We start from the raw sequence: 27,837 nt of genomic DNA, 5'->3' as shown, positions 1-27,837 counted from the left end.
AAATAAATAGTCGCACAACTGCATGCTGCTCCAGCTTTTCAGAAGAAATATTATAATATCACCTTACAATAGCAACATCCATACAAATGCTATACAGATCTGAAGTCTACTACCTTGGCCTCCTCCATACCCCCCCCCCCCCCCGGCTGGGCACACTTCTACCCTGTTGTTATGCAGCACTGTATATGTGCTGAATCGCAACCAGGTATCAGCTGGTAACTCTGTGGAACTTTACATATTTCATGCAATACATCCAAGAAGCAATCTCTGTACTCCTGGAGGAGCATTTCCTTAGGCTGCATCGACTAGTGGATCAGTGTTTTGGCTTTAACGAACTTACTACCTACGATCCTGGCCTTCAGGGGATGGAGATGTCCGCACATTGACGATGACAGCTGCAGTGAGCAGAGGCCGGGAGTGCCGGGGTCTTGGATCACACCATGGATATTTACATTGCTGGGTGGCCTGCTGTTTTCTTAAGCCTACCAGAGAAGGAGCTCTGCAGCCTAATCCCTTTCTGCCTGTCTAAAGACCACTGCTCCATAACCTTGTCCGCCTGCTCTGAGCAGGCGGACAAGAATTGCCAGAAATCAACCCGATCAAGTACAATTGGGTTGATTGACATCCACCTGCTGGTCGGCCAATTGGCCAAGAGTCTACAGGGGGTGGCGTTGCACCAGCAGCTCTTGGGAGCTGCTGGTGCAATGCTGAATACGGAGAGCGTATTGCTCTCCGCATTCAGCGAGGTCTTGTGGACCTGTAGGTGGCGGCAGTGTAGGGGGGCAGATTAGGGGTTAATAAGTATAATGTAGGTGGTGGCAGTGTAGGGGCAACAGATTAGGGGTTTATAAGTATAATGTAGGTGGCGGTGGGCTCCGGGAGCGGCAGTTTAGCGGTTAATAAGTTTATTTAGTTGTGGCGGGGTCCGGGAGTGGCGGTTTAGGGGTTAATAACTTATATTTAGTTGCAGCGGGGTCCAGGAGCGGCGGGATAGGGGTTAATAACTTTTATGTAGGTGGCGACGGTGTAGGGGGGGCAGATTAGGGGTGTTTAGACTCAGGGTACATGTTAGGGTGTTAGGTGTAAACGTTCCCATAGGAATCAATGGGATATCAGGCAGCAGTGAAGCTTTCACTGCTTTCAGACTCCCATTGATTCCTATGGCATACACCGCCTCCAGGGCGGCTGATTGAAAACCAGGTACGCTGGGCCGGAATAGTGACGAGCGTACCTGGTAGTTATTTGATAACTAACAAAAGTAGTCAGATAGTGCCGAACTTGCATCCGGAACATCTGTAATGACGTAACCATCAATCTGTGTCGGACTGAGTCCGGCGGATCTATGTTACGTCATAAATTTCTACTTTTGCCGGTCTGTAGGGTTTGATAACTAAGGGGAATCATGGTCGCCACAAATACGCTGCGGAATTCCAGCGTATTTGCGGTTAACGGCTTGATAAATAGACGCCATAGTGTTCTAATAGACTTATGGCTGGGGGGTTGAACTTTACAAAGTCTTTCAATATGTAGCATTGGCTCCATAAAAAAGCTCACTTATACGACGCCATATTTTGTCACCCATTTTGCTCTCCTACTATAGATTGACCTAGCTTCTGGTGCTTTGGTAAATGACTCCACCTTAGATCTGTCACATAATCCAGCTTTTAAGTCAGTTATTTAGTTCAGGGCTGGCCTCTCCTTTTTTAACTACTCCTTCGGGCAATGTGGATTTATGGTTTTGCAAAAGAACCTAGCATACACTGTCTTTGTGGTTGCTAATTTTTAAAGATAAATGCCTATTACAAGCTATATTATAGTTATAGTAGTACTCCGGATTGACCATTACTTGTGTTTGTGCCCATGGGTAGTTCAGCAGAGTCCCTAGATATTATAAAAGCATGTTACTTATAGTATGTTACTTGGTTGCTTAGCAAAAAAAAAATATAAAATCTGAGGTCTTCATAGTGAGATCCAAAAGTGGTCTCTCCATTATATTATACCTTCCCTTGTTTTAAGACTTGTCTTTTCATTTAGGGTCCATGAGTGGCCTTTTTGGTTTGTTAGGGAAGGTTACCTTTAATATAGGCACTGTGTATTAATTTGACTATCAATGTTACCATTTATTGTACTACAATTTTCTCTGTATGTTTGTGTTGCTTTTATGCCTATCCTTAGTACCTCAATAAAAACTTAATAACAAAAATAAACATTTAGTTCTAAACTTGATACTTTTAAAGAGAATCAAGAGAAATACGTCTGAATTGCAAAACCTGGCTTCTGAACAGCCAATCGTGATTTATAGTCTATAGATATAGATAGTATAGATAGTCCAATAATCCAGAAATTAAGTAAGTTCAGGGTATTACAATCCACAATCCTCTACTGGTAGTGAGCCGGGTAATGCTGCTTGAATCAAGAGCGTGCTGTTGGCGCTCTTCCACAAAAGTAGATCTGCAACAAAACAAAACACAAGTGCAACTCTGATTCACAGGGGCTGAATAGTTTATTAAAACAGACAAATGTGCATACATATGAACTCACAAGATGATAAAAGAAACAGGCATATCTTAGCTGTTTAGCGTGATGTCCGTAACTCTGGTACTCCAGACCTCTCCACTGCTCACGCACCCGCCAAGCTATGTGAACAATAGAAGCTATAATATAACTCTCTTAATATATAGAACAATATAAGCTATAATTTAACTCTCTTTTTCAAGAGATTCACAGAGCACTTTGTGAATCTCTTGAAAAAGTCTGCTTAGGTAGCCGAGAAAAGACGTTTAGTCGGAGGTGTTTGTGTTACTGGACATTTGGAGTTATATTATAGTTTCTATTGTTCACATAGCTTGGTGGGTGCGTGAGGGAGAGGTCTGGATTACCAGAGCTGCGGACAATACACTAAACAGCTAAGATATGCCTGTTTCTTACATCATCGTGTGAGTGCATATGTATGCGCATTTGTCTGTTTTAATAAACTATTCAGCCCCTGTGAATCTTGTGTTTTATTTTGCTGCAGATATAGATATATACAGATATATATATAGGAATATGTATTTATAAATACTTAGAACATATTCCCCTATGTACAAAACATTGGAATGTGAAATATTTACAGTAGATACATAGTTAAAACCTTTATTAAATATGAATATTGCATTAAGGGATAAACCTCCTATTACGTCCTACGTTCTCAATACAAACACAACACAACTGCTTGGGGAAAAGACCGGTCACAGTCGCGTTTATTAAACAAATTGAATTCTACCTAATCTTAGCCAATAATTAGGCAGATCAAATCAACCTATCACTGAACTTGTAACAAGTTCATTCCAGTTGGTGGCGGCATCTTCTTCTAGCTAACTAACCCCCCCTACTTATTGACGGACAAGGCCCCTCCGATGTCTGCAGTGTGGCACAGGGGTTGCGCACGCTCATTGGCACAGCGAGAGATATTTTGTTATGGAGAGCTCTTCGGCCTGCAGCTCTTTAAAAGGGGGAGAGGAACCCCTAAGCCGGCATTTAGTGGGCGACACCTCTCCCTGTGTTCGGGCCATCACTCTGCTCACACTGCGCCCGCTCCCAGGGCCTTGCCCGACCGCCAGCTAGGGCACAATTTCACCAACCCAGTAAGGCATCCTCTCCAAACGAGTCGTCCAACACGAATGAGAGAGGTGGATGACAATCTTACAACCTCGGGCTTACGGGGCTGGTTCAACTAAACCTACCCCCGCCGAGGACAGACTTACCCTCAACCTAACTTGCCGCCACATACCTTCTTCCAGGGACGGGCGGGCGGGGATTGTTCTCCTCGAAGTCTGGAGGCAGGAAGAGGCCGAATCCACTGGAACAGGACCCTATAAAGGCAAGAGGTACACCCTCCCACACATTTGCAACATTGTAGCATACACACACTTCTAGGACCCTCCAGACTTCAAGTCAGCTATCCCTTAATTTTGCTACAGGCCCACTAGAGGGCCTTCCACTTCCATAAGGGATAAACCTCCTATTACGTCCTACGTTCTCAATAAAAACACAACACAACTGCTTGGGGAAAAGACCGGTCACGGTCGCGTTTATTAAACGAATTGAATTCTGCCTAATCTTAGTCAATAATTAGGCAGATCAAATCAACCTATCACTGAACTTGTAACAAGTTCATTCCAGTTGGTGGCGGCATCATGCCTGATGACGAAACCTCCCACGGCCGTGACCGCTCTTCCCACTTCCCTATTAACTTTCTTGCGGACATTGTACGCTGCCCTCTGTGTCACAATGTGACGCCAACGCAGCCGTGCAACCACGCTAGACCAACCTATCCGCACATCCTGAAGCCATGTGCACACCCACTTGATGTCCGCAACCATAACCCGAATTAAATCCAACACGGGAATGGATCCCAAGTCATTTCCGCCCAGATGCACAACAATCACTTGAGGCTTTCCCCACCTCCTATGCGCATCCTGTAACAGAGCGGGGAGCTCACTCCAATTTAGACCCCTGCGCCCGAGCCAGCGAATGTTAGCCCTGGATGCCGCTAATCCTAGCTGCTGCCCTCCCGGGGAATGATGCGCCCTGATAGCCGCCCAGTGGATAAAGGAGTGCCCAATAATCCACACGCGCACTGGGGTCTTTACTGTACCTATAACAACATGGATGGGGACAATGAAACATTGACAAACAACCACTAGCAAAACACCCCTTCTCACCCCCCCGCCCGGCCGGGAAGGTATCAAGAGGTCCCGCACCTTACGTGCCCCCATCAACTAAGCTTTCAAAGGGCGAATGTAGCCCCTATATCGCTCCAACTTCCAACGCCCCATTTTCTTAATGACCGCCTGCGACGACCCACCAGCCGCAGCACTAGTCGCCGCCCCGATATGGAATGAATGCGGAGCAATCTTAGACGGATCCAATCCCGCTGCCGCTGCCACTTTGGCTAGCACTTTGCGGAACTGGAAGGCTGAAAGAGAACTGCCGTCCTCATGCACAAGAAACTGCAGCCCTCCGCCCGGCCGTACACGGCAATAATCCGCCATGCTCGATACCGGGCAGCATTCCGGGCATTCGTGCCTGGCTAAAGGCAACCAAGCCCCTTTCCCATCCTGATCCGTTTTGGATCTGGGAATGAGCAGTAGCACGCAATCATCCGAGGCCCTTACATGCCCTACTTTAATGCCGCCTACCTCCCCTTTCGTAGAGGAGGCGACCACTTCGCCTATCCTCAACGCCCCCGCAAATGCCAGCGCGAAAGCAGCCCGAAACAAGACCGCCTCGTAGGCTGAACTGCACACTGCCCCCCAGATTTACTACCAGCGAGCGCAATCGTTCTGTCATGATTGGCTCCCTCCGATCCTTTGCGGGTGGGGCCATCCGGCCCCATCCCTTCAAGATCTGCCTTACTAGGAAAGTACCCGTATAGTCCCCGAAGCCTAAAGCTTTGCTGAAAAACGACAATGCCGCTAACCTGCTCAGAGCTGACAATCTGGACACACCCTCAAGCTTCAAGCACGCTAGCCATTCCAGAACGTGTACCTGAGACGCCTGACACAACAAGAAACCCTTCTGCTCGCTGAAGCGCTCCCACGCCCTCCAATATGATGAGTATGCCGCCCACGTCTTAGGAGCCAGCGATGCTCTGATCAGGGAGAGGATGGTCTCCCAACCTCCGCCAGCTGCCAAAGGAAAAGAGGGCACGTTAAACCCTCAGCCGCTGCCCTCGGGGCCACCCTTCTAAACTGATCCCATTGAAATCTTGAAAGGGCATCTGCTATCACATTGCTTACCCCTGGGACGTGCCGCGCTGTGAAGTGAACATTAAGCTGCAAACACAGCAAGACCAGGTGCCGGAGGTAGGTCACCACCACTGGCGAGGCTGCTGACAACCTGTGTATGGCGTACACCACGCTCATATTGTCTGACCAGAAGATTACTGACCGATTGGACAGCCTCTCTCCCCATAGTTCTACTGCTACGACAATAGGGAAGAGTTCGAGCAATGCTAGGTTACGTGTGAGGCCCGCGGTAATCCAGCCCTCTGGCCATGGCTCCGCACTCCAGTCTCCGTCCAAATAGGCTCCATAGCCCAACCCGCCCACAGCATCTGTGAACAGATGCAGGGCTTGATTGGAAATGGGTCCGTCTCTCCAAAGGCAGACCCCATTAAAATGAACCAGGAACCTTTCCCAAACTCTTAGGTCGTCCCTCATCTCCCCCGTCACCCGGCGCCTCTGACTATGCGTCCGAGGCCCTTTCAATTGAGCTTCTAACCTGCGGTTGAAGACCCTCCCCATGGGGATCGCCCTCCCTGCAAAGTTAAGCAGTCCCAGAAGAGATTGCAGCTCCTTAATGGAGATGTGCTCTGCACGACATGCTGATTGAACCGCCCCGAGGAGGCGGTCGACTTTATCTTTTGGGAGCCTGCATAGGGATGCAACAGTGTCAATCTTTATGCCCAGGAACGTCAGGCAGGTAAATGGTCCCTGCGTTTTCTCGTGAGCGAGTGGAACCCCGAGCTCGGCTGTAACATCCTGCATCACCCGCATCAACCCAGCACATTCGTCAGTATCTGGACCCCCTACCAGCAGGAAATCATCCAGGTAGTGGGCCACGGCCCCGCCCCCAGATGCCCTCGGCACCACCCAGTGCAGGAAGGAGCTGAAGCATTCAAAAAGGGCACATGACAAGGAGCAGCCCATGGGCAAACACCTGTCAACAAAGAATTCACCCTCGAACTTCATCCCCATCAGCCGAAATGAGGAAGGATGAAGCGGGAGCAAGCGGAAAGCGGACTCAATGTCCAGCTTGGCCATCAAGGCCCCGCGACCCTGAGAGCGAACCACCTCCAGTGCCTCCTCAAAGGACTGATAGTGTACAGAGCTGAGGTCCGGATCTATCGCGTCGTTCACTGACGCCCCTTTGGGATACGACAGGTGATGAATAAGCCTGTACTTCCCCTTCTCCCGCTTGGGAACTACTCCCAGTGGAGAGACTACTAGATCCGCGATAGGCCGCTCCCGAAATGGGCCGACCACCCTCCCCAGCCTCAGTTCCTTAGCCAACTTTTCCCTCACTACGTGCGGGAACTCATAAGCTGACTTTAGGTTACGGTGGACAGAGGACCCGGTTACTTGTGAAGTAACCGGTATCCTAAACCCCACCCTCAACCCTGACGACAGGACTGCCGCTGCCTCACCGTCAGGGTATAGCGCCAGCCACGGTGCCATCTTCTCATAATTAAGTGGAGTTGGGGCCCTTGCCACCAGGCCCCCCTCTACTATTCTGGGTGGGTGCACCGGATTCCCTTCTCTTCGTGCATTCTGAACCCGGGTGAGGTCCGCTGCAAAACTTGCAGATGTGACGAAAGGAGCAATTCGCTCCCCTGTCACACTGCTTGTCCTGGAATTTCCAGCACTCCCTCCCACGCCTCTTCGGGCGCAGAAAGGACCGTTGTGTTCCAGGCTTCGTCACCGCGGGCGGCAAAGTAGACCTCTCGCGCCCCAACTTAGACCACAGGTGCATATCCTGCGTCCCGAAGTGTAAGATGGGGTTGCCCACCATTTTCTTGCGGAATGCTAAATCGTAATCCCTCCAAGCACCTTCCTTGAACCTTTTGTAAATATCACCAATCGTGTCCTGATATTTAAAAAGGTTATGCCCCTGAGTCGGCCACCTATCAACATAGCAGGACGCCAACACCCTATATCCTGCCTGCCATTCATCATAAGTTTCCTGGCGCCGAAATTTTTGGGGGCCAGAGCCCTCGGCCGCCCTCTCCTTAGCTCTACATGCTTCCGGAGTGAGTTCGTAGATATTCACATATCTACCCTCTTGGATTTTTTTAATCACTTTAGCCTTCAAATGGCCATAAAGTGAGTGGACTAGGCACAGGTATGAATCCCCGTGCACTGCCACTTTCCTTTACGCAACCTGCCCCGCCGGCGCATCCCCCACCTGCGCTAAGGAATTGTTCTCTACAGTGCCCGGCGCGCCTGCCTTCGCCTGCACTTGCGCTGCCACTAATTTCTTAATCATTCTAAACATTTGCTGTTGGCCCTTACCCACTAAACCTAGCCCTGTCTCGCTATCAGAGCCTGAGTCGCTAGATGAAGACCCCATGTTAGTGTGTGTAATGTCAGTGATGGTGCACTCACCAGCCTGCGACAGTTGCTGCGAAGTCCCTTCCGATGGCTGTAGGCGTCCACCTGCTGTTGAGCTAACAGGTCCTGCAGCTCCTCCATTCGTCGTGCACTGGCTGCTCGTACCAGCCTCCATTCTGTGCTCCGCAACCGATGACACCAGAGGAGACAAAACAGACTGGGGAGTACTCTGAGCGACGAAGAGGGCCCCAGAAGGGGCCGCACCCTCCTTTTCGCCACCCCTAGCCTTCTCCTGCACCCCAAGTGCTGCAGCCACAGCCCATCTAATCAAGTCCCCCTGAACACCTAATGCCTGACTAACGCATTCTCTCACCTCACGCTGTACTTCAGCAGCGATCTGCACGCTGTCCACACATACATTCACACCCCTCAACTGGCCCTGCAGAGAGTCACCTTTGTCACCCATAGCACCTGACCCATGATTCACATTAGCATTGCCTTGTCTATTGGCTGTCTCGTGGCCCCTGCCAGGAGCTTGCATCTGCTCCCTTTGCTGAAAAGGGGGCTGAGGCGGACAGACCGCTTCCTGAAAGTTAGAGGCATCATTTGTGCCTATCCCTTGTCCCCTGCAAACTCTCACACATTGCTCCTGTCTCTGGGGTTGATCAGCAGTGATAGAAACCCTGTTCATAGCGGTAACAGCACCATTCGGGCCACTACCCCTCAGCACCACCACCTCCGCTTCTATTGGAGGTCTAGCCTGTTGCCTGTAACCCTGAGCCTGGATGTCCCCAGCTGCCGTGATGGCGTCATCTGCGCCTCTAACACTTGAGCCACCCGCCTACGTGCCCGCCCCCCTGCCCCCTACGACCGTCGTTGCCGCCCGGAGTCTCCCCAACTTACTAGCGGCTGCTCCGGTAGGCTCCTCCGGTCGTCCTGCAGGGCGGCGTTGAACTCGCGTGCGACCGCGCTCCTCCCCAGAAGAAGATCCGTCAGAGGGGGAGGAGATGCGACGCACGTTACGTGCCCCCGCACTACCAGAAGGCCCAAAGCCCGCCCGGCCATGGAAACCACCGGCACTACCACCGGACCCTCCGGCACCATCCAGGCCCTGCTCCACGCTGCCCGGCCCCCGGCCTGAGGCCAGAGACTGAGCGAGGGCCAAGACAGTGGCCAGAGCACCCGGCGGGAGCGCCGGCAGCTGCTGCATAAGTGCCCCCATTTCTGCTCCATGCTCCCCGGCCTCCCCCGCATCAGGCCCAGCCCTAGCCGAAACCTGGGCAGAACTATCCCTGGGAACCGCTCTCCCTGCTCCTCTTCCCCTAGCCCTGGTGCCCGCCCTGGCCCCCGCCCTGCTTGTAGGGGTGTAACTCAGCTCCCTCCTAACCCTCTGTCTAGCTGCAATGGAGGGCCTACTGGGAACCCTAGCTTGGGGGGTAGGGGGTACCACATCTTACAGGTCTGATGTCTCATTTCTTCCTGCAGGTCTCTTCCTTCTTGAAGGCTCCACCGCCGCATCCCTGTACCTCCTGGGAGGCAAAGAAGTACACCTGGCACGCTTCATGATCACTGAGGCCTAAAGTTCAAGGTATCCAGCACTGAAGAAAGTTCTCCTCGAAGTCTGGAGGCAGGAAGAGGCCGAATCCACTGGAACAGGACCCTATAAAAGCAAGAGGTACACCCTCCCACACATTTGCAACATTGTAGCATACACACACTTCTCGAACCCTCCAGACTTCAAGTCAGCTATCCCTTAATTTTGCTACAGGCCCACTAGAGGGCCTTCCACTTCCAAAATATGTTTTTACAACTTTTTGTCTACTTTACGGCAAAAGGCTCTAATGCACTTATATATATATATATATATGTATATATATATATATATATATATATATATATATATATATGTGTGTGTGTGTACATATATATTTATGTGTTTATTTGTGTATATATGTCTGTAAATACATATATACATACATATAAATACATATGTACACACACACACACACATATATATATATATATATATATATATATATATATATATATAAATGCTGATGCAATCATGGATTATGGGGATATAATAAACGCACCTGCACGGCAAACTCACCTTAATAAACTTAAAGGGACACTGAACCATATTTTTTTTTTTTCGTGTTTCAGATAGAGCATGCAATTTTAAGCAACTTTCTAATTTACTCCTATTATCATTTTTTATTCATTCTCTTTCTATTTTGAAAAATAAGGCATCTAAGCTTTTTTTTTTTTGTTCAGACTCTGGATAGCACTTTTTTATTAGTGGATGAATTTATCCACCAATCAGCAAGAACAACCCAGGTTGTTCAACAAAAAGGGGCCGGCATCTAAACTTACATTCTTGCATTTCAAATAAAGATACCAAGAGAATGAAGAATATTTGATAATAGGAGTAAATTAGAAAGTTGCTTAAAATGTCATGCTCTATCTGAATCACAAAAGAAAAAATTTGGGTTCAGTGTCCCTTTAATACACTGTATAACTCGTTCTGCCGCTTTGTGCTACAAAGTAACTACAGGACCCATCATTGTGACATGCTAAAAGAACTAAACTGGTTGTCGCTGGAATCCAGACGCACCCTCCATCTTTCCAGCCTTGTGTTTAAGAGCTTTTCTGGGAAGCTCCCACCCTACCTGAGCAGAATGCTCTCCCCGGCTGTTCCCACCTCCTAAATCCTCCGATCCAGTACCAGCACATTATTTAGCTTGCCTCCATACAAAAAGAAAGCAGCTCGATCCTCCTTTTCCTACAGAGCACCACAATTATGGAACGACCTTCCCCAAGCCTAAAATCCTTTAAGAGATCCCTCTCTACATAGCTCAAAACAGAATGCACCTGTCATGGTTGATTATATATTTCCTACCTGTTCTATGTTAAATGTTTGCATATATTGTGTATTAATATTGTTTTTGTATTTTATTGTACACTATTGTATCAATACAATGTTTTGTGGACCCAGGAAATACTTGAAAACGAGAGAAATATCAATGTATCCTTCCTGGTAAAATATTTTATAATTAAATAATATATAAATACATACATATACATCTTGAGACATGTATTTGTACGTATTTCAATGTTAAAGCCCTTAGGCAGCTTTTGTTTCTAAAACACCTGAGATCTCATATATTTGAGCCCTTGTAACTTTTTTGTGCAATATTTTTTTTAAATTATTTTTTATTAGACAGTGTTATTATAAGTCTAACTGTACTTTGTAATGTATTGTAAGTGTTTTGTGCTAATTTTTATTTTAATAAAATAATATAATTAAGCATAGAATATTACGGTTTAGGTTACTCAACGATTAACGTTAGTTCATTGATTCACCATCTCTTTGGTCTGCACTTTTTCCGGTTGAAATAAAGACTCAAAACCAGTCTCTTATGTTTATGAAATGACTAATGGCAATTGCAGTATCTTGCATTACATACTTGCGTGGCATCTTTCCAGAGGATGCACATTGGGCGCGATACTTGGAAGAATTTTTATAAGGGTTATTGAACAATCATGTAGAGCCCCCTCTCCAGTCTTGTGGCAAGAATCCCACAGCGGTATCTACACAGAGACTACCGACGGCGGTCTGAATTGACATCTGCCGGAGATTCTCAGCCGTGAGGGGTTGGAGCATTGAGGCCTGTCTGTTTCTTTTATCGTGTAAGTGCAATATGTATTGTCAGGTGTCTGACTGAATAAACCAATGCTGTGAGTCGCGGCTACGCCTGTCCCTTTTTTGTATTTGTAGTCTATCACGTTTTTTAGGGGAGGCAGCACCACTAAGACCACACGCAGGATGGAGTAAAGTCACTACATTAAGCAACTATAAGAAACACAAATGGTGACTATATATATCCACAAACTGGTGTCACAATCAAATAACTTTGTGTGTTTCTAAACGGTAACAGGATACCTTTATCCCCTATACATACTGTATACAATAAGGGGTACTGTGGAACTTTTACATTTATTTTTAACTTTCTATTGTTTTTCATATAGATTTTATTGATATTTGCAATAGGGCATGTTAGTGGTCTATACTATATAATCTGTATTAAATAACTTTTAGCTATTTAAGAAATTCAGCCTGGCATATAGAAGCGCTGTTTCATTTTTGTGTTGTTGTTTCTAGAACTTTTTCTTTTCGGCAAACAGTTAACCACAGTTCTGAAATCACAGTATTGATTCTAGAGCAAATTTAAATGCGAGCAAATGATCTTGTAAATCCTTGCACAATTGTTTGCTTGCCACTTGTAACCTAGCTCAATATATTCAGATTTTTCACAATGCTTTAGAAAACCTTATCAACTGATTTATCTTCAAAAATCACCTCAGACTTTAATGTTTTTTAATGTTGAAAATCATTAGATAATTTTCTCCAAAGGATTGTGATCAACTCCCATACTACCAATAAGTACCCAAGTACTGACAGAGGCAGCTTGTAATACATTTTGCTTCCCATTAATTTATATGGGAAGGGCAAAATTCACTCCCAATTTCTTTCAAACTGACAATATTTTTACACCGGCGAGAACTAATCTTGGACCTGACAACTTCAGGGGAGCAAATATTTGCTTATTTATTATCTATGGACTTTAGCCAATTAGTGCTCTGTGTCCTGCACAACTCCACGGGACAGAGCACAATGTTATCTATATGGCCCACATTAGCAATGTCTTGCAGTGAAAAGCTAATAAAAAAGCATGTGATAAGAGGCAGCCTGAAGGGGCTTAGAAACAGGCAGAAATTTAGAGGTTAAATGTTATAAAGTATATTAATATAACAATGTTGATTGTGCAAAGCTGGGGAATGGGTAGTAAAGGCATTATCTAGCTTTTTAAACAATAAAAATTTTGATAATGACTGTCCCTTTAAAGGGACATGAAACTTTTTTTTCTTTCATGATTCAGATAGAGTATACTATTTTAAACAACTTTGCAATGTACTTCTATTATCAAATGTCTTAATTATCTGGGAATCCTTTGTTAAAGGAGTAGCAATTCACTACTGGGAGCAAGCTGACCATATCAGGTAAGCTAATGAAAAGAAGCATATATGTGCAGCGACCAATCAGTAGTCCCAGTAGTGCATTGTTGCTCCTTAGCCTAGCTAGGTATGCTTTTCAAAAAAGGATACCAAGAGAATGAAGCAAAAATAGAAGTAAATTTGAAAGTTCATTAAAATCTTTGCTAACCCTCCAGGGTATAGATCATATACAGAGGCATAGGCTAGGGGCTGACATGGGGAAAGTTCGTTCTCAGAGGGTGATTTTTTTTAAATAATTCTCTGTATGTTTCATTTAAAAACATGGCAGCCCATATGTCTCAATATAGACATACAGTATATGCTATCTAACATAGACATAGATGTTATCTAAATATTATCAACTTAAACATATTTGCTTCTCAGTTTCTTAAACTTTGCAAAAAATCATTATTTTAATCTTTGTTCTGATACATCTATGTGTAATTGATTTTGCCAAAGTGTATTTCATGTCATGCGTAAATCTAAGCAAATGGTCTATCTCACATTAAAGTAGGAACAGCTGCTGTATAAATGTGAATGTTTAAATAGTATTTTTTGTCTTCTAATCTTTTTAAAATTTTCTTCAATACAACTTTTTAAATTGGCTGAGCGCTTTTCATCTAAACAAACTGTTGTGATAATGTGTAGTGGTGTGAATCGTTTTGTATTTCTGATTGGTGTCTGAAATGGAGGTACTTCCTCCTGTACCAGTAGGTCACATTTGCAGCTTTTTCCTTACACTGGGCTGAGCTATAATAGCTGGAGATCTCCAGTGTTGGTTGTTCATCTCCTTAGAGAAGGTAGACTGGGTTATTCTACTGAAAGTGCCATCTAAAGACTGGGAACTACCATAGGCCAGGACGTTTATACAACTTAAGATGCCCATCCACTAGTTGCTCAGTTTCCTTGAGGAAATGGCTTCAGGAAATGTATTAATATGTCAGAAAAGTAATAGGGTAGTGTACAAACATAAAGAGAACTAATGACACCAAACTAAACTGTCCATTACAGGATTAGTACTTTCCATATTATGACTCCAGATATTAGCCACTTATCTGAAAACAGGTGAAAATAGCCACATATAAAAGCTAATCCTTTAGCTAACTTAAGCCTAACCCTACAGCAGAAGGCAAAGATCAGTGCTTTCACTATTTGTCTGTGATTTCCCATTGCAGGCCATTATATTAGTGCAAAAAAGTAACGCCTCCTCCATCAGTTCATGGGGACCTTTAAGACATATAATTGTATACAAGAATTCATATGCACTCACTTTAACATTAGTTCCACTCACTCAGCGTTCCATGTTCACTTGTATATATTACGTGCATTTAATTTGGGAGGATCCGAATGAAGTAGGTAGCTGCTTGCGCAATTTCTTTTCCGTAGTGGGATTTATTCTTGTGAAAGATAACCACACTAAGATCTGAATTTGCCCAGATCTTAGTGTGGTGATCTTTCACATGAATAGAAATGTTATTGTGTGTGTATGTTTCTGTTTGTATAGCATGTGTCTGTATGTGTATATGTATAGGGTGTGTGTAGTGTTTGTGTAAATACATAGTAGGTGTGAATGGGCGCATGTGTGTCACCGACTGCATTTTCTGTGAAAGGCTTTTAAAATAAAAAGATTTAGACAGATGGATAACACTTTCTTTCGTGCATTTCAGGTAAAATACATTAAAACACAGTTTTAAAAATATCTAACTTTTTGCATACAATGTGACAAGGCAATTAGAAATGTAATTGAAATGATAAATGAGGCAAAATGAAGATGAATGCTAAATGGCTTAAAATTGTCCATACAATATATATGCCCATTATGAGAGTTAAAACACTGTTCCATCCACAACATAATTACATTAATTAAAAACATTTATTTAAAAGCATTAATTGGATATCCTAGGAAATATATTAATACTGAATTTAATAAAGTACCAAAATCTTCCTATATTTTTTTCCTATCATAGAAGCTCAGAAAAATCAAATTTGTCTTATTTTCATAAACCCTTTCTTATTAGTTCTATAGAAGATATTATAAGCATCTTACATTTTTTTATAAAGACAGTTCAGGAATATGTAATTATTATTTATTTCCAAGAAATATACGCCTAGATTTAGAGTTTTGCGGCCAAAGGGGTGAGTTAGCTACGCGTGCTTTTTTCTGTCCGCACCTTTTAAATACCGCTGGTATTTAGAGTTCACAGAATGGCTGGGTTTTCAGTGCGTTAGGCTCCAAAAAGGGAGCTTAGAGCATAATTTAACGCCACTGCAACTGAAGATACCAGTGGTGCTTACGGAAGCGGCCAGCTTCAAAAACGTGCTCGTGCACGATTCCCCCATAGGAAACAATGGGGCTGTTTGAGCTGAAAAAAAACCTAACACCTGCAAAAAAGCCGCATTCAGCTCCTAACGCAGCCCCATTGTTTGCTATGGGGAAACACTTCCTACGTCTGCACCTAACACTCTAACATGTACCCCGAGTCTAAACACCCCTAACCTTACGCTTATTAACCCCTAATCTGCCGCCCCCGCTATCGCTGACACCTGCATATTATTATTAACCCCTAATCTGCCGCTCCGTACACCACCGCCACCTACATTATAGCTATGTACCCCTAATCTGCTGCCCCTAACACCGCCGACCCCTATATTATATTTATTAACCCCTAATCTGCCCCCCACAACGTCGCCGCCAGCTACCTACACTTATTAACCCCTAATCTGCCGAGCGGACCGCACCGCTATTATAATAAAGTTATTAACCCCTAATCCGCCTCACTCCTGCCTCAATAACCCTATAATAAATAGTATTAACCCCTAATCTGCCCTCCCTAACATCGCCGACACCTAACTTCAATTATTAACCCCTAATCTGCCGACCGAATCTCGCCGCTACTGTAATAAATGGATTAACCCCTAAAGCTAAGTCTAACCCTAACACCCCCCTAAATTAAATATAATTTAAATCTAACGAAATAAATTAACTCTTATTAAATAAATTATTCCTATTTAAAGCTAAATACTTACCTGTAAAATAAACCCTAATATAGCTACAATATAAATTATAATTATATTATAGCTATTTTAGGATTTATATTTATTTTACAGGTAACTTTGTATTTATTTTAGCTAGTTAGAATAGTTATTAAATAGTTATTAACTATTTAATTACTACCTAGCTAAAAGAAATACAAAATTACCTGTAAAATAAATCCTAAGCTAAGTTACAATTAAACCTAACACTACACTATCAATAAATTAATTAAATAAAATACCTACAATTACCTACAATTAAACCTAACACTACACTATCAATAAATTAATTAAATACAATATCTACAAATAAATACAATAAAATAAACTAACTAAAGTACAAAAAATAAAAAAGAACTAAGTTACAAAAAATAAAAAAAATATTTACAAACATCAGAAAAATATTACAACAATTTTAAACTAATTACACCTACTCTAAGCCCCCTAATAAAATAACAAAGACCCCCAAAATAAAAAAATGCCCTACCCTATTCTAAATTACAAAAGTTCAAAGCTCTTTTACCTTACCAGCCCTGAACAGGGCCCTTTGCGGGGCATGCCCCAAAGAATTCAGCTCTTTTGCCTGTAAAAAAACACATACAATACCCCCCCCCACATTACAACCCACCACCCACATACCCCTAATATAACCCAAACCCCCCCTTAAATAAACCTAACACTAAGCCCCTGAAGATCTTCCTACCTTATCTTCACCATACCAGGTTCACCGATCGATCCAGAAGAGCTCCTCCGATGTCTTTATCCAAGCCCAAGTGGGGGGCTGAAGATGTCCATGATCCGGCTGAAGTCTTCATCCAAGCTGGAGCTGAAGAGGTCCATGATCCGGCTGAAGTCTTCTATCAACGGCATCTTCAATCTTCTTTCTTCCGGATCCATGTTCATCCCGCCGATGCGGAACATCCATCTTCACCGACGACTTCCCGACGAATGACGGTTCCTTTAAGGGACGTCATCCAAGATGGCGTCCCTCGAATTCCGATTGGCTGATAGGATTCTATTAGCCAATCGGAATTAAGGTAGGAAAATTCTGATTGGCTGATGGAATCAGCCAATCAGAATCAAGTTCAATCCGATTGGCTGATTCAATCAGTTAATCAGATTGAGCTTGCATTATATTGGCTGTTCCGATCAGCCAATAGAATACGAGCTCAATCTGATTGGCTGATCGGATCAGCCAATCGGATTGAACTTGATTCTGATTGGCTAATTCCATCAGGCAATCAGAATTTTCCTACCTTAATTCCGATTGGCTGATAGAATCCTATCAGCCAATCGGAATTTGAGGGACGCCATCTTGGATGACGTCCCTTAAAGGAACCGTCATTCGTCGGGAAGTCGTCGGTGAAGATGGATATTCCGCGTCGGCGGGATGAACATGGATCCGGAAGAAAGAAGATTGAAGATGCCGTTGATAGAAGACTTCAGCCAGATCATGGACCTCTTCAGCTCCCGCTTGGATGAAGACTTCAGCCGGATCATGGACATCTTCAGCCCCTCGCTTGGGCTTGGATCAAGACATCGGAGGAGCTTTCCTGGATCGATCGGTGAACCTGGTCTAATGAAGATAAGGTAGGAAGATCTTCAGGGGCTTAGTGTTAGGTTTATTTAAGGGGGGTTTGGGTTAGATTAGGGGTATGTGGGTGGTGGGTTGTAATGTTGGGGGGGGGTATTGTATGTGTTTTTTTTACAGGCAAAAGAGCTGAATTCTTTGGGGCATGCCCCGCAAAGGGCCCTGTTCAGGGCTGGTAAGGTAAAAGAGCTTTGAACTTTTGTAATTTAGAATAGGGTTGGGCATTTTTTTATTTTGGGGGTCTTTGTTATTTTATTTGGGGGCTTAGAGTAGGTGTAATTAGTTTAAAATTGTTGTAATATTTTTCTGATGTTTGTAAATATTTTTTTATTTTTTGTAACTTAGTTCTTTTTTATTTTTTGTACTTTAGTTAGTTTATTTCATTGTATTTATTTGTAGATATTGTATTTAATTAATTTATTGATAGTGTAGTGTTAGGTTTAATTGTAGGTAATTGTAGGTATTTTCTTTAATTAATTTATTGATAGTGTAGTGTTAGGTTTAATTGTAACTTAGGTTAGTATTTATTTTACAGGTAATTTTGTAATTATTTTAACTAGGTAGCTATTAAATAGTAAATAACTATTTAATAGCTATTGTACCTGGTTAAAATAAATTCAAAGTTGCCTGTAAAATAAATATTAATCCTAAAATAGCTATAATATAATTATAATTTATATTGTAGCTATATTAGGGTTTATTTTACAGGTAAGTATTTAGCTTTAAATAGGAATAATTTATTTAATAAGAGTTAATTTATTTTGTTAGATTTAAATTATATTTAACTTAGGGGGGTGTTAGGGTTAGGGTTAGACTTAGCTTTAGGGGTTAATCCATTTATTACAGTAGCGGCGAGATTCGGTCGGCAGATTAGGGGTTAATAATTGAAGTTAGGTGTCGGCGATGTTAGGGAGGGCAGATTAGGGGTTATTTAAGGGGGGGTTGGGTTAGATTAGGGGTATGTGGGTGGTGGGTTGTAATGTTGGGGGGGGTATTGTATGTTTTTTTTTACAGGCAAAAGAGCTGAATTCTTTGGGGCATGCCCCGCAAAGGGCCCTGTTCAGGGCTGGTAAGGTAAAAGAGCTTTGAACTTTTGTAATTTAGAATAGGGTAGGGCATTTTTTTATTTTGGGGGGCTTTGTTATTTTATTAGGGTGCTTAGAGCAGGTGTAATTAGTTTAAAATTGTTGTAATATTTTTCTAATGTTTGTAAATATTTTTTTATTTTTTGTAACTTAGTTCTTTTTATTTTTTGTACTTTAGTTAGTTTATTTCATTGTATTTATTTGTAGATATTGTATTTAAATAATTTATTGATAGTGTAGTGTTAGGTTTAATTGTAGGTAATTGTTGGTATTTTATTTAATTAATTTATTGATAGTGTAGTGTTAGGTTTAATTGTAACTTAGGTTAGGATTTATTTTACAGGTAATTTTGTAATTATTTTAACTATTTTAGCTATTAAATAGTTCTTAACTATTTAATAGCTATTGTACCTGGTTAAAATAAATACAAAGTTACCTGTAAAATAAATATAAATCCTAAAATAGCTATAATATAATTATAATTTATATTGTAGCTATATTAGGATTTATTTTACAGGTAAGTATTTAGCTTTAAATAGGAATAATTTATTTAATAAGAGTTAATTAATTTTGTTAGATTTAAATTATATTTAACTTAGGGGGTGTTAGTGTTAGGGTTAGACTTAGCTTTAGGGGTTAATACATTTATTAGAATAGCGGTGAGCTCCAGTCGGCAGATTAGAAAGTCTGCCAGTACTAAAATAAAAGTTTTTTAAAAAAAATAATTTTTATAGCATATTTACATATGCTGCTGTGTAGGATCCCCCCTTAGTCCCCAACCTCCATTAGTCCCCACCCAAACAGCTCTTTAACCCTCCCCCTCTGCATTATTGGGGGCCATCTTGGGTACTGGCAGTACCCAGTTTGCAGAAAAAAAATGTTTTTTGTTTTTTTTGTTTTTTTTTTTCTGTAGTGTAGCTTCCCCCCCCCACAGACCAACCCCCACACCTTGATTGATTTATTTTTTCAAACTTTTATTCCCCTTTTTATACCACTTTTATTAAACATTTTTCTGTAGTGTAGCGGTTCCACTCCCTCAACAAGCACGTGCCCGTCCCCGCCCTCCCGTGCACACGCTCGCGTTAGTGTGCACCCCCGGTCATACCCTCCCACAATCCCGCCCCCTCTACATCACCAGGGCCATCGATGGCCGCCACCCACCTCCCACACCGGCTCCCACCCACCAACGAAGTAAGCCACCGATGTCCGGTGCAGAGAGGGCCACAGAGTGCCTCTCTCTGCACCGGATGGCTAAAAAAGCTTATTGCAGGATGCCTCAATATCGAGGCATCACTGCAATAACCGGAAAGCAGCTGGAAGCAAGCAGGATCGATTCCAGCTGCTTTCCAGGCGTTAACTGCCTTTTTTTGAGGACGTACCCTGCACCTCCTCGGTCGTTAAGGGGTTAAACAACTTTCCAATGTACTTTTTATCATCAAATTTGCTTTGTTCTCTTGGTATTATTTATTGAAAGCTAAATCTAGGTAGGCGCATATTATAATTTCTAAGCCCTTAGAAGACCGCCTCTTATCTAAGTGCATTTTGACAGTTTTTCACATCTACGAACATATATTCAGTGAAGAACTGAAAAAAAGAGTATATTGTTAGCACTCACTATGTCATGATTATTTGACCAACTAACAATGTACTGTATTTCCTCATTGAAACCATTACCTTTTGTTCTCTAGGACATGCTCATAACAATAGACCTGCTAATGTTATCTATGTTAGGTATTGAATACTAATTATGGCTGGGTGGTTGAACTAGCACAACCAGCTATCTCTCCCTTCAAGATTGTACGTTTCTATGGGAATAGGGCCCTCAATTGCTCCTGTATTTGTTTGATACATTTTGCCCTGTCTCTTAAAAATATTCTATCGTCTTTGTACTTTTATCGTTTGTACCCATGGACAGTGCTGCAGAATTTGTTGGTGCTTTATAAATATAGTATAATAATAATAATAATAATAATAAAATACCACCCTCTGGTAGATTAATTAGTGCTAATGTCTCCCGTTTACATATCTTTTCTGAAGAGAAAACAATTGTTACTCATTATTGCTATAAACGTGGGGATACAGGCAACAATAGCTATTTCACATAACAAAGAAAAGATAAAGCAGCTGAGAACATTTTAGAATTGAATATCCCATTATGGTTCTGAATTCCACAAAATGCACTCTAGCCTCTCTGGGGCAGGGATAAAAAAATTACACTTTTCAAAGATAAATTACGAGAAACTCAGGCAAAATAGATCATTAATATGGAAAGAAAAACAGTCTATGGGAAATTAAATTTTACTTTAATGTTCCTTTAAAAAATTGTTTGTGTATTTGTTTTTCAATTACACTAGTTAACAAAAAGAATAATCTTCTGTCAGGCTAGTAAATGTATGTTCAATGTTAGATTATTTTCAGAATATCATATTGCACATAGCCACAATTTTTTAAAGGCTATGAATTGAAAGCCCAAAGCACTGAAACAAGGAAAACAATATGTATTCAAATGATATAATAGAATAGGCAGATTTTACATCTGCAGAGAAAAAGTGGTAATTATTTTCCCCACATATCTGAATCAGATGATAAAAAAACATTATTAAATAAAAGTCTGACAACACAAAACATTTCAATCAGAATATACTATTTTCCTGCTTGATAGAATATAGGAATATACAGTATGTTCTTTGTGAATAGCAAGCCATCTTCCAGCACACAGTGAAACTTGTTTTAATTAAAGGGATAGTAAATGCGGAGGAAAGTGTATTTTATAGTGTACATTACTGATGTACATATACATTTCTGTTTAAAAAAAACGGGTCTATATCAAAAGACCGAAGTACACAAGACAGAACGCTGCAATCCCGAACTTAAAAATGCAGACACAACATAATCCTGAATATTAAAATTCCAAAAAAATAAAATCCCTAACTTGCAAAATACCAAAAACCGGAATCCCGAAACAATAAAATCCTGCAAGATTACCAACACTTAGGCCTAGATTTGGAGTTTGGCGTTAGCCGTGAAAACCAGCGTTAGAGGCTCCTAACGCTGGTTTTAGGCTAACTCCGGTATTTGGAGTCACTCAAAATAGGGTCTAACGCTCACTTTTCAGCCGCGACTTTTCCATACCGCAGATCCCCTTACGTCAATTGTGTATCCTATCTTTTCAATGGGATCTTTCTAACTCCGGTATTTAGAGTCGTGTCTGAAGTGAACGTTAGACATCTAACGACAAAACTCCAGCCGCAGGAAAAAAGTCAGTAGTTAAGAGCTTTCTGGGCTAACGCCGGTTCATAAAGCTCTTAACTACTGTACTCTAAAGTACACTAACACCCATAAACTACCTATGTACCCCTAAACTGAGGCCCCCCCACATCGCCGCCACTCGATTAAATTTTTTTAACCCCTAATCTGCCGACCGCCACCTACGTTATACTTATGTACCCCTAATCTGCTGCCCCTAACACCGCCGACCCCTGTATTATATTTATTAACCCCTAATCTGCCCCCCACAACGTCGCCGCCAGCTACCTACAATAATTAACCCCTAATCTGCCGACCGCAAAGCGCCTCCACCTACATTATAGCTATGTACCCCTAATCTGCTGCCCCTAACACCGCCGACCCCTATATTATATTTATTAACCCCTAATCTGCCCCCCACAACGTCGCCTCCACCTGCCTACACTTATTAACCCCTAATCTGCTGAGCGGACCGCACCGCTACTATTATAAAGTTATTAACCCCTAATCCGCATCACTAACCCTATAATAAATAGTATTAACCCCTAATCTGCCCTCCCTAACATCGCCGACACCTAACTTCAAACATTAACCCCTAATCTGCCGACCGGAGCTCACCGCTACTATAATAAATGTATTAACCCCTAAAGCTAAGTCTAACCCTAACACTAACACCCCCCTAAATTAAATATAATTTTAATCTAACGAAATTAATTAACTCTTATTAAATAAATTATTCCTATTTAAAGCTAAATACTTACCTGTAAAATAAATCCTAATATAGCTACAATATAAATTATAATTACATTGTAGCTATTTTAGGATTAATATTTATTTTACAGGCAACTTTGTAATTATTTTAACCAGGTACAATAGCTATTAAATAGTTAAGAACTATTTAATAATTACCTAGTTAAAATAATAACAAAATTACCTGTAAAATAAATCCTAACCTAAGTTACAATTAAACCTAACACTATACTATCATTAAATTAATTAAATAAAATACCTACAATTACCTACAATTAAACCTAACACTACACTATCAATAAATAAATTAAATACAATTCCTACAAATAACTACAAGGAAATAAACTAAAGTACAAAAAATAAAAAAGAACTAAGTTACAAAAAATAAAAAAATATTTACAAACATAAGAAAAATATTACAACAATTTTAAACTAATTACACCTACTCTAAGCCCCCTAATAAAATAACAAAGACCCCCAAAATAACAAAATGCCCTACCCTATTCTAAATTACTACATTTCAAAGCTCTTTTACATTACCAGCCCTGAGCAGGGCCCTTTGCGGGGCATGCCCCAAGAAATTCAGCTCTTTTGCCTGTAAAAAAAACATACAATACCCCCCCCCAACATTACAACCCACCACCCACATACCCCTAATCTAACCCAAACCCCCCTTAAATAAACCTAACACTAAGCCCCTGAAGATCTTCCTACCTTGTCTTCACCCTACCAGGTTCACCGATCCGTCCTGAAGAGCTCCTCCGATGTCCTGATCCAAGCCCAAGTGGGGGGCTGAAGAGGTCCATGATCCGGCTGAAGTCTTCATCCAAGCGGGAGCTGAAGAGGTCCATGATCCGGATGAAGTCTTCATCCAAGCGGGAGCTGAAGAGGTCCATGATCCGGATGAAGTCTTCTATCAACGGCATCTTCAATCTTCTTTCTTCCGGATCCATCTTGCAGACCTCCGATGAGGAACATCCTCTTCTCCCGACGCCTACTAGCCGAATGACGGTTCCTTTAAGGGACGTCATCCAAGATGGCGTCCCTCGAATTCCGATTGGCTGATAGGATTCTATCAGCCAATCGGAATTAAGGTAGGAATATTCTGATTGGCTGATGGAATCAGCCAATCAGAATCAAGTTCAATCCGATTGGCTGATCCGATCAGCCAATCAGATTGAGCTCGCATTCTATTGGCTGATCGGAACAGCCAATAGAATGCAAGCTCAATCTGATTGGCTGATCGAATCAGCCAATCGGATTGAACTTGATTCTGATTGGCTGATTCCATCAGCCAATCAGAATATTCCTACCTTAATTCTGATTGGCTGATAGAATCCTATCAGCCAATCGGAATTCGAGGGACGCCATCTTGGATGACGTCCCTTAAAGGAACCGTCATTCGGCTAGTAGGCGTCGGGAGAAGAGGATGTTCTGCGTCGGAGGTCTGCAAGATGGATCCGGAAGAAAGAAGATTGAAGATGCCGTTGATAGAAGACTTCATCCGGATCATGGACCTCTTCAGCTCCCGCTTGGATGAAGACTTCATCCGGATCATGGACCTCTTCAGCTCCCGCTTGGATGAAGACTTCAGCCGGATCAGGGACCTCTTCAGCCCCCCGCTTGGGCTTGGATCAGGACATCGGAGGAGCTCTTCAGGACGGATCGGTGAACCTGGTAGGGTGAAGACAAGGTAGGAAGATCTTCAGGGGCTTAGTGTTAGGTTTATTTAAGGGGGGTTTGGGTTAGATTAGGGGTATGTGGGTGGTGGGTTGTAATGTTGGGGGGGGTATTGTATTTTTTTTTACAGGCAAAAGAGCTGAATTTCTTGGGGCATGCCCCGCAAAGGGCCCTGTTCAGGGCTGGTAAGGTAAAAGAGCTTTGAAATGTAGTAATTTAGAATAGGGTAGGGCTTTTGTTATTTTGGGGTCTTTGTTATTTTATTAGGGGGCTTAGAGTAGGTGTAATTAGTTTAAAATTGTTGTAATATTTTTCTTATGTTTGTAAATATTTTTTTATTTTTTGTAACTTAGTTCTTTTTTATTTTTTGTACGCTAGATAGTTTATTTCCTTGTAGTTATTTGTAGGAATCTTATTTAATTTATTTATTGATAGTGTAGTGTTAGGTTTAATTGTAGGTAATTGTAGGTATTTTATTTAATTAATTTAATGATAGTATAGTGTGAGGTTTAATTGTAACTTAGGTTAGGATTTATTTTACAGGTAATTTTGTTATTATTTTAACTAGGTAACTATTAAATAGTTCTTAACTATTTAATAGCTATTGTACCTGGTTAAAATAATTACAAAGTTGCCTGTAAAATAAATATTAATCCTAAAATACCTACAATGTAATTATAATTTATATTGTAGCTATATTAGGATTTGTTTTACAGGTAAGTATTTAGCTTTAAATAGGAATAATTTATTTAATAAGAGTTAATTAATTTCGTTAGATTTAAATTATATTTAATTTAGGGGGGTGTTAGTGTTAGGGTTAGACTTAGCTTTAGGGGTTAATACATTTATTATAGTAGCGGTGAGCTCCGGTCGGCAGATTAGGGGTTAATGTTTGAAGTTAGGTGTCGGCGATGTTAGGGAGGGCAGATTAGGGGTTAATACTATTTATTATAGGGTTAATGATGCGGATTAGGGGTTAATAACTTTATTATAGTAGCGCTCAGGTCCGCTCGGCAGATTAGGGGTTAATAAGTGTAGGCAGGTGGAGGCGACATTGAGGGGGGCAGATTAGGGGTTAATAAATATAATATAGGGGTCGGCGGTGTTAGGGGCAGCAGATTAGGGGTACATAAGGATAATGTAAGTAGCGGCGGTTTACGGAGCGGAAGATTAGGGGTTAAAAATAATATGCAGGGGTCAGCGATAGCGGGGGCGGCAGATTAGGGGTTAATAAGTGTAAGTCTAGGGGTGTTTAGACTCGGGGTACATGTTAGGGTGTTAGGTGCAGACGTTGGAAGTGTTTCCCCATAGCAAACAATGGGGCTGCGTTAGGAGCTGAACGCGGATTTTTTGCAGGTGTTAGGTTTTTTTTCAGCTCAAACAGCCCCATTGTTTCCTATGGGGGAATCGTGCACGAGCATGTTTTTGAGGCTGGCCGCTTGCGTAAGCAACTCTGGTATCGAGAGTTGAAGCTGCGTTAAAAATGCTCTACGCTCCGTTTTTGGAGCCTAACGCAGCCTTTTTGTGGACTCTCAATACCAGAGTTATTTTTATGGTGCGGCCAGAAAAAAGCCGGCGTTAGCTACGCGGGTCCTTACCGACAAAACTCTAAATCTAGGCCTTAGAAAACCACAATCCAAAAGCGATCACCAGTTAAACTGGCTGAGCAGCCTCTGTCTGGGGGTTTCAAGGGGGCGCCCCGCCGATCCTCTGGCAACCACCCCCTTGAACCCCCGAGGCGGAGGCACAAATATAGTGAAGATGGGGACATCACAGCACATCGTATCTATAGGGTTTTTTAAGTTTAGAAATGTTTCATTTTAGGGACTTTGATTTTAGGGATTTTATAATTTCGGGATTTTGTTCTTTCTGGATTTTGAATTCTGTATTTTAAACATTCGGGATTATGATCTTTCTGGATTTCAAGATTCTGTGTTATGGTATTAGGGATTTTGAGTTTAGGTATTTTGATTGCCTCCCAAAAAAACATCGCCTAGATTACGAGTTTTGCGTTAGAGGCTGTGCGGTGCTAATGAGCAGTTTATGCTCACCGCTCACTTACAGACAACGCTGGTATTATGGGCTTTTACAAACCCGGCATTAGCCGCAAAAAAGTGAGCGAATAGCAAAATTTTGCTCAACATCTCACCTCAATACGCTGCAGCGCTGCTTACGTTAATGGTGAGCAGGTAAAATGTGCTTGTGCACGATTTCCCCATAGGAATCAATGGGGGAGAGCCGGCTGGAAAAAGACTTAACACCTGCAAAAAGCAGCATAAAGCTCCTAACGCAGCCCCATTGATTCCTATGGGGAAATACATTTTATGTCTACACCTAACACCCTAACATGAACCCCGAGTCTAAACACCCCTAATCTTACACTTATTAACCCCTAATCTGGCATCCCTTGAATTCTATCAGCCAATCGGAATTAAGGTAGAAAAAATCCTATTGGCTCATGCAATCAGCCAATAGGATTGATCTGCCATTCTATTGGCTGATTGGAACAGCCAATAGAATGCCACTTCAATCCTATTGGCTGATTGCATCAGCCAATAGGATTTTTTCTACCTTAATTCCGATTGGCTGATAGAATTCTATCAGCCAAACGGAATTGAAGGGACGCCATCTTGGATGATGTCATTTAAAGGAACCTTCATTCAGTCGTCGGTCGTCGGATGAAGAGGATGCTCCGCGTCGGATGTCTTGAAGATGGACCCGCTCCGCGCCAGATGGATGAAGATAGAAGATGCTGTCTGGATGAAGAATTCTGCCCGTCTGGAGGACCACTTCTGTCCAGTTGGATGAAGACTTCTGAAAAATAAATATACCAAATATCACAAAAGAACAAGATATAGTTGAAATGTGAAAATAGTGTGAATTAAAGAAACAAAACCAAAAAGTCCATAAGTAAGGATATATCCTTGTCCTCTGGGTAGAATATTCAGCTTCCTAGCGTTCCTCAGTGGGATCCCATAGAGAAGGAAACAGAAAATTGCAACATAGTGTGATGCTGTAACAGCTCGTGAGGAAATAATTATTTTGGGACAAATGACTACTACCATTTGTTGGAGCTTATGACTAAGCTCAAGGAGATGCATACTCCCACTTTATAATGGTGGGAAAACAGTACACTAGGCAAATCTTAGGAACAAATATTTAATAAAATCAGAATATATAAAAGCGTCACAAAAGCCTCTACAACACTGACATAACAGGGTAAAAGAGCAAAGTTGACATAACAAATGCTCAGAAGAGCCAGTCCTGCAGGGAGGTGAATGGATCAGCAGATAAATAGCCG

This window comes from Bombina bombina, chromosome 5 (assembly GCF_027579735.1).
Source record: "Bombina bombina isolate aBomBom1 chromosome 5, aBomBom1.pri, whole genome shotgun sequence".
NCBI lineage: Eukaryota > Metazoa > Chordata > Amphibia > Anura > Bombinatoridae > Bombina > Bombina bombina.
The sequence above is the reverse complement of the archived record's forward strand: the minus strand, read 5'-3'. Positions refer to the sequence as shown.